At 47.0% G+C, this 9,536-nt stretch overlaps 6 non-coding genes across 6 annotated transcripts; 5 read left to right on the forward strand and 1 right to left on the reverse strand.

Moving 5' to 3' along the window:
• Nucleotides 1-1,844: 1,844 nt before the first annotated feature.
• Nucleotides 1,845-1,917, forward strand: Trnav-aac. Its single transcript has one exon. It is a non-coding gene; the product is annotated as a tRNA-Val (tRNA).
• A 198-nt stretch (nt 1,918-2,115) lies between these two features.
• On the forward strand, nt 2,116-2,188 carry Trnaa-agc. The gene has a single exon. It is a non-coding gene; the product is annotated as a tRNA-Ala (tRNA).
• Nucleotides 2,189-7,897: 5,709 nt separating this feature from the next.
• Nucleotides 7,898-7,970, forward strand: Trnaf-gaa. Its single transcript has one exon. It is a non-coding gene; the product is annotated as a tRNA-Phe (tRNA).
• Nucleotides 7,971-8,058: 88 nt separating this feature from the next.
• Trnav-aac lies at nt 8,059-8,131 on the forward strand. The gene has a single exon. It is a non-coding gene; the product is annotated as a tRNA-Val (tRNA).
• Nucleotides 8,132-8,363: 232 nt separating this feature from the next.
• Trnaa-agc lies at nt 8,364-8,436 on the forward strand. The gene has a single exon. It is a non-coding gene; the product is annotated as a tRNA-Ala (tRNA).
• A 770-nt stretch (nt 8,437-9,206) lies between these two features.
• Nucleotides 9,207-9,280, reverse strand: Trnai-aau. Its single transcript has one exon. It is a non-coding gene; the product is annotated as a tRNA-Ile (tRNA).
• Nucleotides 9,281-9,536: the final 256 nt, after the last annotated feature.

A 9,536-nucleotide genomic window follows, 5' to 3' on the forward strand; every position in this document is an offset into this window, starting at 1 on the left:
GAGCTTCTTCTCCTATTATTCTTAGGTTTGGTCTTTTCATAGTGTCCTAGATTTCCTGGATTATTTTTTTTTTTTTTTTTTTAGAGTTAGCATTTTCTTTGACTAAGCTATCTATTTAGTCTACCTTGTCTTTAAATTTTCTCTTGGCTATCTGTAACCTGTTGACGAGGCTTACCTCTGAGGTTTTTCTTTGCCATCCTAAAGTGTTTCATTTCCAGCTTTGGTTCAGTTTGGGTTTTCTTTAGTAATTCTATTTCCACTTTCATTTCTTGAAATGTTTACCTGATTTCATTGTCTTAGGGTTTCTATTGTTATGAGGAGACACCACGACCATGGCAACTCTTATAAAGGAAAGTGTTTAATTGGGGCTGGTTTACAGTCTCAGAGGTTTTGTCCATTATGGACGTGGTGGGAAGCATGGTAGCACGCAGGCATATATGGTACTAGGGAAGGAACTGAGTGTTCCACTTCCAGATCCACAGATAGCAGAAACAGTGAGTGAGCTTCTGTGCCTGGGTAGAACTTCTGAGAGCTCAGAGCCCACCCCCAGTGACACACTTCCTCCAGTAAGGCCACATCTGCTCCAACAAGGTCATATGTCCTAATTCTTTCCAATAATGTCACTCCCTATGAGCTTATAAGAGTCATTTTCATTCAAATCACCACATTCATTCATCTGTTTGAGTTTTCACAGTTTTTGGTAAGTTTGTTTGTTTGTTTTCAGATCCTTGAACATATTCACAATTGCTGTTTTGAAGCCCTGGTCTTATGCTTGCTCTCTATTGCATCTCTGAAGGCCTATTGCAGTAGGTCGCTGCTTTCTCCAGGAGGCATGCTGTCTTGCCTGTCCATGTAGGCAATGGAGTTATGGTATTTGAGGTGTTTCTTGGGGTAGATATCTGATCTTGTCCCTGTCGGGTGGGTGTTCTGTTCTTTGGTTGCTGTTGCCCACTCTGGATCCTAGGCAAGGGTGGTAGCTGTGGGGTTGCTGGTGAGGAGGACTTCTGCAGGTTGATACAAACGAATGGAGGGAGACAGGCTTTGAGGAAAGAATCAGAGGGGCAATGGGAAACAGAGACCTGTCTCTCCACAAAGAGGCGAAGCCCCCCAGGGTGGAGTAGGTGGGCTGAAACACAATTTCAGTATGGACACTGGGAGTCCCCCGGGAAAAGGCTTACTGTGTGTCATTGGCTGACCTAAAGGAAGGGAAGGCTCAGAGGCTCCACAGTAAAAAGTGTGTTTATGTGTATAGGTACTTGTCTGCATTACCCCCTGTAGCCAAAAGAGGGCGACAGAGCCCTAGTACTGAAGTTAAAAATGCAGATGCACGCCATGTGGGTGCTGAGAATCAAAGCCACCTCCTCTAGCATGACAATTCCTTTAGGAATTAAAAATGAAGCCACAGAGTCATCCATCCCTCTAGTGGGCGCATGGCCGTAGTAGTGGGACAAGGTGTTCTGAGACATTTGCTGGTTCACAGGAACGAATCCCTGACTGCCGAGGCGCTCACTCCTTCACATCCACAGAAGGCTAATTCCCAGAAGGATTATTCCAAACAGGGTTAATATAAAGTGGCTCTGGCACTCGAAACCAAAGAAGCTGAGGACATGGTGTTAAAGTGAAGTGAGCGATCCACCTAGGGACAAATTCCACAGGATTTCACTTACAGTGTGGAATCTGAGTTTAGCTGTCCCTAGCAGAGCAGAGTGGGGTTACCAAGGGCTGGGCATGGAGGGGGCAGTCACCTTGGTGATACAACTATATACAACGAATATCATCAAATCATTTACTAAGCAAGTTTTTAATGTATGTCTCCAAACCAGGAAACATCTGTGTCGTGAGGGGTTTCCGTAGTGTAGTGGTTATCACGCTCGCCTAACACGCGAGAGGTCCCCGGTTCGAAACCGGGCGGAAACAGGTTTTATTTTTCCTCTTCTGTTCTCAGACTCCCAGCTCACTCCCTACATTTTTTGAGCAGTTACCACGTAAGAATTTCGGACCTTTGGTTTGTACTTTGACTGACTGTCATGCTTTCCTGGATACAGCGGGAAACTTTATGAGGACCATTGGATTCACTGGACATAAAAGAAAGTACAAGAAGAAGTTAGAAAAATTGGGGAATTAGCTCAAATGGTAGAGCGCTCGCTTAGCATGCGAGAGGTAGTGGGATCGATGCCCACATTCTCCATTTGGACCCTCAGTTACTCTTTTATAGACTCCCTTGACTCTTTGGATGCTGAGGACTAGAAATGCATTTTGAACTAGTTGATCCCACCCTTTGCTGTCATACTGAAAATATAAACTTTGGGGCTCCCTTCAGCACCCAGTCTTCTGCGCATCTAAGAAATACTTGAGTCACGACCTCTTCTTTGGGAAGTTTAAGTACTTTCCCCACAAACCACCACATAGTGCTTTAAGTTCCCTGTAATCTTTTACCAACTCTACCGCGTTGGTGATGGTGGTGGTGGGGGGAGTGTTCTGTGCCTCCCAGGCAGGAAGCTTCTCACCTCTCTACGCTGCCACCTACAGACAGCATCGGGTGGACAAACCTCCCCTCGTCCTGAGTGAGACTTAGTCTCGGTTTCCCATTTCTGAAATCTGAAAAAACGGGAATTACGTTGCTCTGGTCATTTGAGCCACCTGCCTGGGTTCTCTCTCAAAAGCTCTCCAGAGTCGACAAAGGTCTCCTTGAAGTGTCCCCAAGTGTCCAAACTCTTCCATCCTCCTTCCTTCCCTGTGTTTTACACTCGCGCGACTCCCTGCTTCTCAAAGCCAGAATTTCGATACTGTGCTTCTCCCTCGGCTGGGTTCTCTCCTTCGCTGTGCCGCCAATGGCACATTTCCTATCCCTTCCCTAGGCCAGGACCTCGCCTCCCCTTTTCCACGGTTTTTATCTCTAGTTTGGTTGCATTCCTTGCAAGTCTCTCCCTTAATGTAGATCTGTAACTTCTGGCTGGCACTTTAGCAAGGACACAGTGTCTGTCTTGGATTGTAAAGGGATGAAAGGAGGTGTTTTGTAGTGTTTTCTTACTGTAGTGGTTCCACGCTGGCTTCGCAGATAGAGGTTCCCAGTTCGAAACTGGGCAGAAACAGTAGTCTTTTATTTATTTATTTTTGTTTGTTTGTTTTGTTTTGCTGCCTTTGCCTTCTCAGATTCCCAAGGGAGCACACACCCACTTTTCTTCACCAATCCAAAGGGAGCGGATACTCTGTCCTCTTCTAAAAACAAGCAAAGGAAGCCAGGCCATTCCACGGCCACCAGGAATGTGTTGGCTCTCCAGGTTTTCCCCGTCCATTTCCCTCTCCTCACTTTCCTGTTTCTCTTAGAGAACTGGCATAGGCGCTCTGGATCTGGAAAGCTTTTGAGCAGATTGTCTATGAGAGTTTTGGCCCGTGTTTCGGGACTTGACAGTCAAACGGATAGATAGCACTACTGTAAATACAAAGGACCAAAATCATTATAGTATGGGGGGGGGGGGTGTCAGCTCAAGTGGTAGAGCTTATTGTGCACGCCCACATCTTCCAACTGTTTTGTCACTTTTGGACCTCTAGATCTCTCTATGTGTTTATTTGAGTCCATGGTTCTCTTGGAATAATAAGAACCTTCTGGAATTATGTAGGGATCGCATTGTCAATATACTAAGCAACAGTGCGTTAAGAACTGAAAATGGGCCTTAAGCCATCACCCTCAAAGCGTAATAAACGTTGGAACTCGCTTCAGCACAGTCTCCCGTGGTGTTCTCCATCCGGAGCACGCCCCTCGTTGTTCTGTGCGTTTAACAACTGTTTGTTAGCGTCTCTCTTTACTCCTTCTCTAGCCAGACATTGACTCAGAATCTCTTCTGTGCCGCCAGGTTTCGGATCCCCCCCCCCCCCTTTAACCTCCACAGCGTGCTTCGTTGCAAGTACTCTTCCTGCCTCTCTACAATCTTCCGTTTCTTCATCCACCTTTTACCCTCTCTTCCGAGTTGGTGGGGGGTGAGGGTGTTCTGAGCCTCACAGGTAGGGAGCTTTCCACAGTCCTGCATTGACACAGACAACAACGGGGAGACAAAGTCCCACTCAAGCTACTCAGCTCCCTCCCCACTGATCTCAGCTTCCAAGTTCTCTGAGAAAAACCTAAAATCACTTTGCTATGATCATTTGAGCCACCTGCCGGTGTTCTCTCTAAAGCTCTCCAGCATCAATTGCTTTCTCCCTGAAGTATCTCCGAGTGTCTGAACTCTTCCATCCTCCTTCCCTCCCTGGGTTTTACCCACGCGCGATTCCTCGGCGGCAACACTTTCTGTCTCTACCTTCAGAAGGCAGTGCGGAATGGCCTACACTTTGCCCTGGCTTCTGCCGGAAGTTCTGACTGGAATTCCTGTTGACATTCCTAGTCTGAAAAGCAACCACTGAACCCACCAAGGACACCTCCATCACAGCGAAGTTGGAACATTCTGAGTGGACCCCTTGAATCCATATGTCTTGCGTGGACTATCTAATCCGGAAGGTTATCCGTGGACCATCCAGAAACTGGACGGACTTTCTTTTGCTCCAGAATCTGAAATTATATAGAGGCCAGTTGGATATTTGTTTGTTTGTTTGTTTGTTTGTTTTTCTGGAAGGATGAAGGAGCGGACAAGCCTTGCCCGGCCCATCAGTAGAAGACTCGCTCTAGTTAGCAGCGCCTCGGAACCGAGTGGGAAATCCTAGGCCTTAAAACAGGGGACCAAGGACAGTCACCTATAGGCTAAGCCTGGGTGTGGGGGAAGGAGAATGGATGTTGGTGGGGGAAAGGGAGAATTAAGGGTTCTCAGTTAATCTGCAGGTTTACATCTGCACCTCGACTCCTCACGTGGGAAACCTTCCAATCTACATAAATAAGGAAAGAGTGCCTGGGGACAGGATTCAGTGTCTGCACAGGGCTCATTTGCATGTTCCTATGCTCAGTGATGTGCCAGGCCTGCACACACGCAATCCAGTCCACAAAAGGACCTGCTGACATTGCGTCTGAGCTGAACAAATTGCTCTTTTTCCTCCAGAACTTATGACGGAATTACATACTCAGCTGCTCTTTTCCTGAGGAGAATGACATCCTGCAGCCTAGACCTGAAAGCCAACCTGGTCTGGAACTGCCTTGGCGATAGAGCTCTCCAGCACTGGGGCAAAAGACAATTACCAGGAGCGCTGTGGAGGTTGGGAGAATAGATATTTGGTGTGTTAGTGGGCGAGTTACTGTGGAGACCAGGCAGTGACAGATGGGTTGGGACAGCATTATTACATATTCAACCTGTTGCCCAATTCAGGCCTTGCCACTTCCCAACTCCGAGACCCTGAGAAAAGTACTCAATTTTCCTGAGCCTTCATTGCATCAGGAAAGGGCAGATGTACGTAAGTCTTTTGTTGCCAAAATGCAACTGGACTTCATGAAATAAATCCAGAGTATCTTTTAGAGTGAGTAAGGGCATATGGAACTGAAAAGCCTAAGTTATTTGGGATTGTAAGGGGGAAATCTGCAGATGTGTAGACCCAGATGGAAGCAAAGGACACAACAGGATAGTATGCACAGAGCACAACCTTGAGGACCATCTACTTGCTCTTCAGGGAATGGGGAACCCCCTGTGTTACTTTTCAACAAAGGAGAGCAGGAAGGAAAGGCTTCTGAGGGAAGAGAATGCCAGAGGACCCAAACAAGTGGGAGGAGAGGGGCAAAGGGCAGATGTAACTCTTCCTGTTCTGTTTGGATGAAAACCAGAGGGGTGTGGGCGCCGTCATTCTGTGTATGAGATGCTTCAGATCCAGCACTAGCCGACATGGTGCAATTTCCAATGATGCTATGGTCTTTAAAAGCTGCAAGTGGATGCAGGGTGCTGGGAGACTCAGAGTCAGTATTTCTAAGGTGAAGCTGCTGATGGGAGGGGCTATTTGATGCAACCTCAGGTCTGCCAGTCTTCTCACCAGCAGACCCTGAAGTCCATCCTCAGGGGAAGGAGGCCTCCTTCTCTACCCAGGGTCTATTAGTTGCTTGTGTTGACAGTGGGTGACAAGGAAGGACTGTGGAGAATTCCGAGCCACATCTGAAGAAATACAATCACAGCTGCTGATGGTGATCATATTGACATCAGTTCCTGGTTGTTTGATGAGGTGGGTAGTGAGGAGAGGGTTTGGATTGTACAGTTTTTATCCTTGAAGGCCAAGTGTGCCAGTTAGTAAATCTCTCACCTTCCTGTTCTCGGTGTAGTCAGGGAACACAACAGGGAATCCTGTGTGCGGAGACATCACGCTATCTGGTTCCACGTTGGTGGGAACTTTTCCCAAAGAACTGTTTTGTTTAAAGAAGCTGCCATTGTATAGATTTTCATCCTTCTCCAAAGCCCCACAGAATTTTCCAAAGGACGAGGCACATAGAACTCCCATTACATACAGCGAGAATCATCAAAAATGAAAGTAGAAATTTCTGCTAGGGAAGTGTGGTCTGCAATGTCGAAATGCTGGAACTTTGTCAAGTGGAAGTGGTGGCCATTCGCCATGCAGCCCACGCCATCTTATGCTTGCTCTCTATTGCATTTCTGAAGGCCTATTGCAGTAGGTCGCTGCTTTCTCCAGGAGGCATGCTGTCGTGCCTGTCCATGTAGGCAATGGAGTTATGGTATTTGACGTGTTTCTTGGGGTAGATATCTGATCTTGTCCCTGTCGGGCGGGTGTTCTGTTCTTTGGCTGCTGTTGCCCGCTCTGAATTTTAGGCAAGGGTGGTAGCTGTGGGGTTGCTGGTAGAAAGGAATTGTGCAGGTTGGTAGGTGATACAAAGGAATGGAGGCAGGCTATGAGGAAAGAATCAGAGGGGCAATGGGAAAGAGCTAGGGGACCAGGTTTGGCAACAACATTCCCACAGAGTGAGGTAGATTGGGAGGAGAGACTCTTGCCTGCAAGCTGCTACAGGATAAGAGGAGGTCTGGACAGATCAGAATGGATGGTGGGAAGGATAGTGAAAATTGCCTACCTGTGTCCCAGCTCAGTGTGGTCCCCTGGGGGGTTCATGACAGAAAGCATTTCGGATCCCTAATTGACAAATGGAATGGAGATCGGATATGATGAAAGGGAGTCCGGGGGCAGGGAAAGGTGGAGGAGGGGCAGAGGGAAAGAGCTAGGAGATCCTGGACCTCTACCAAGTTTCAAAGTCTTTAGGGTAGGATGGGGGGAGGGTTTCCTCTGTTTCAGCCCAGTGTGGCCACTGGGAGTCCTTGGTAAAAGGGGTTTCTATGTGTCATTGGCTGACCCAAAGGAAGGGAAGGCTCAGAGGATCCACAGTAAAGAGGTCAATTATTTCTTATGTAAATGGTTATTTGAATGAAGAGCCCAGGGTGGTAAAAGAGGGCGACAGACGCCGTACTACTGAAGTTTAAAAAAAAAAAAAAAAGAAAAGAAAAGAAAAAAAAACGCAATGAGCTGCCCTGTGGGTGCTGAGAATCAAAAAAGCTCCGCTAGCGAAAAACTGAAAACAGAGCCACAGTCATCCCTCTCGTGGGCGCACGGCCACAGCAGTGGGACAAGGTGTTCTGAGACATTTGCTGGTTCACAGGAACGAATCCCTGACTGCCGAGGCGCTCACTCCTTCGCATCCACAGAAGGCTAATTCCCAGGATTATTCCGGGAAGGACCAATGTTATAAGGAGGTTCTGTCACTCGAAGCCAAGAAGCTGAGGACAGGGCAAGTGAGATGATAGATCCACCGAGGGAAAATTCCACAGGACTTCACTTATAACGAGGAATCTGAGAGTTCATCTGGCACTAGCAGAGTAGAGCGGAGCCGCCCAGAGCACGGCGTGGAAGGTGCAGTCACCTTAGTTACTTTGATTTCGCTGACCAATGGTACGAAATATACAACAAAGATTATCATTGAACTATTCCTACGCAAGCCGAAATAGTTCAGTTGGGAGAGCGTTAGACTGAAGATCTAAAGGTCCCTGGTTCAATCCCGGGTTTCGGCAATTACTTATTTTACAGAAAAAAAAAATTAGTCCTAGGCATGAAAACAATCTATTTCTACAAACTAGGAAAATTAAGGCACCACATGAAGTTTCCGTAGTGTAGTGGTTATCACGCTCGCCTAACACGCGAGAGGTCCCCGGTTCGAAACCGGGCGGAAACACAAATACTTTTGCTCAATTCTGGTTTTAGATTCTCAATTTATTCCCTATACTTTTGAGCAGTTACCACGAAAGAATCTCGAGTCTCTCATTTCCCTCTTGACTCCCAGCATACTTTCTTAGGCCATGAAGTAGCAGCCAACTTTAGGAGAACCCAGGGATTTACATGATATACAAGAAACTACATGCAAAATTGTACAAACATCACGGGATTAGCAAAAACGTTAAAATGCCGGGGGATTAGCTCAAATGGTAGAGCGCTCGCTTAGCATGCGAGAGGTAGTGGGATCGATGCCCACATCCTCCAACCTTTAGACTCCTTCAGAGTCTCTCATACCTACAGCAATCCTCAGAAAATGGGGACACAGACTTTTGTGACCTTTCGCAGTATCTAAGGTCTGAGAATGTGGCTAAATGCCAAGGTTCTTGCCTAATGTGGAAAGCCCTACCTAATTCGATGCCATCCCAGAGATAACTAAAGTTTGGAGAAATAGCCGAGGATATCTCATTTATTGCATTACACTCATCATGTGTCTCTAATGGATGGGGAAGGTCACCAAAAGGGTCATCGTAAATACTGCAGCACAGATCTCTGCCACGCTCCCGAGGAGCGCTGGGAGGAACAAGACTCAGCCTCACAAAACTGGCAGGAAAGATCTCTGTGGGGACACGCTATGAACCTCACTAAGCTGTTGTACATTGGTGAATGGCGTGGGGTTCCGAACCCGGTATTCCTCAGTTGACTCTCTAGATAGGCAGAGGGCAGGAAAGACACAGGAGTTACCAGCCTTCTGACCCACCCAGGAAGTCAGGTGGTGAAGGGTCAGTGTGGCTGGACAGAAGGGACACTGTAATGAAAGGGACATTTTTCTGTTGTTTCCCTCTGTTTCCAGATGGATTCCATCTGTGCGTTAAGGCCACTAGAATTACAGAAAGACTCGGCAGTTGTGAGGCTGGGGTCAATAAAGATGAAGTGCTTTGAAAGCGTTTTAACTGAAATGACTACTCCTTAGAGTAGACTAGATTCTGCTTTGTGTGTGTGTGTGTGTTAAAGTAAAAAAAAGTTAATTCCTCACGTGGCCCGTACGGGGATCGAACCCGCGACCTTGGCGTTATTAGCACCACGCTCTAACCAACTGAGCTAACCGGCCCCGCAAACATACCCTTTCTATTACCTCTTCAGAAGTGGAAGGATACAAATGCCAATTGTCATTAGGGGTCCTGGATTTTCATTTGTTTCAATGTTTAAGAATGTTAATGAAACAATGTTTCATTTCTTTCTGAAATGAGGTATGAAACAAAAGAGTTCTCTACCTGAAAACAGAAGAGGGTAAGTGTCACATTCCGATGATTGCTGAGCCTAGACAAGCAAGTATACTTGCTCAGACCGCAAAGTCTTCCTCCAGC

Source organism: Microtus ochrogaster, chromosome 16 (genome assembly GCF_000317375.1).
Source record: "Microtus ochrogaster isolate Prairie Vole_2 chromosome 16, MicOch1.0, whole genome shotgun sequence".
Classification (NCBI taxonomy): Eukaryota; Metazoa; Chordata; class Mammalia; order Rodentia; family Cricetidae; genus Microtus; species Microtus ochrogaster.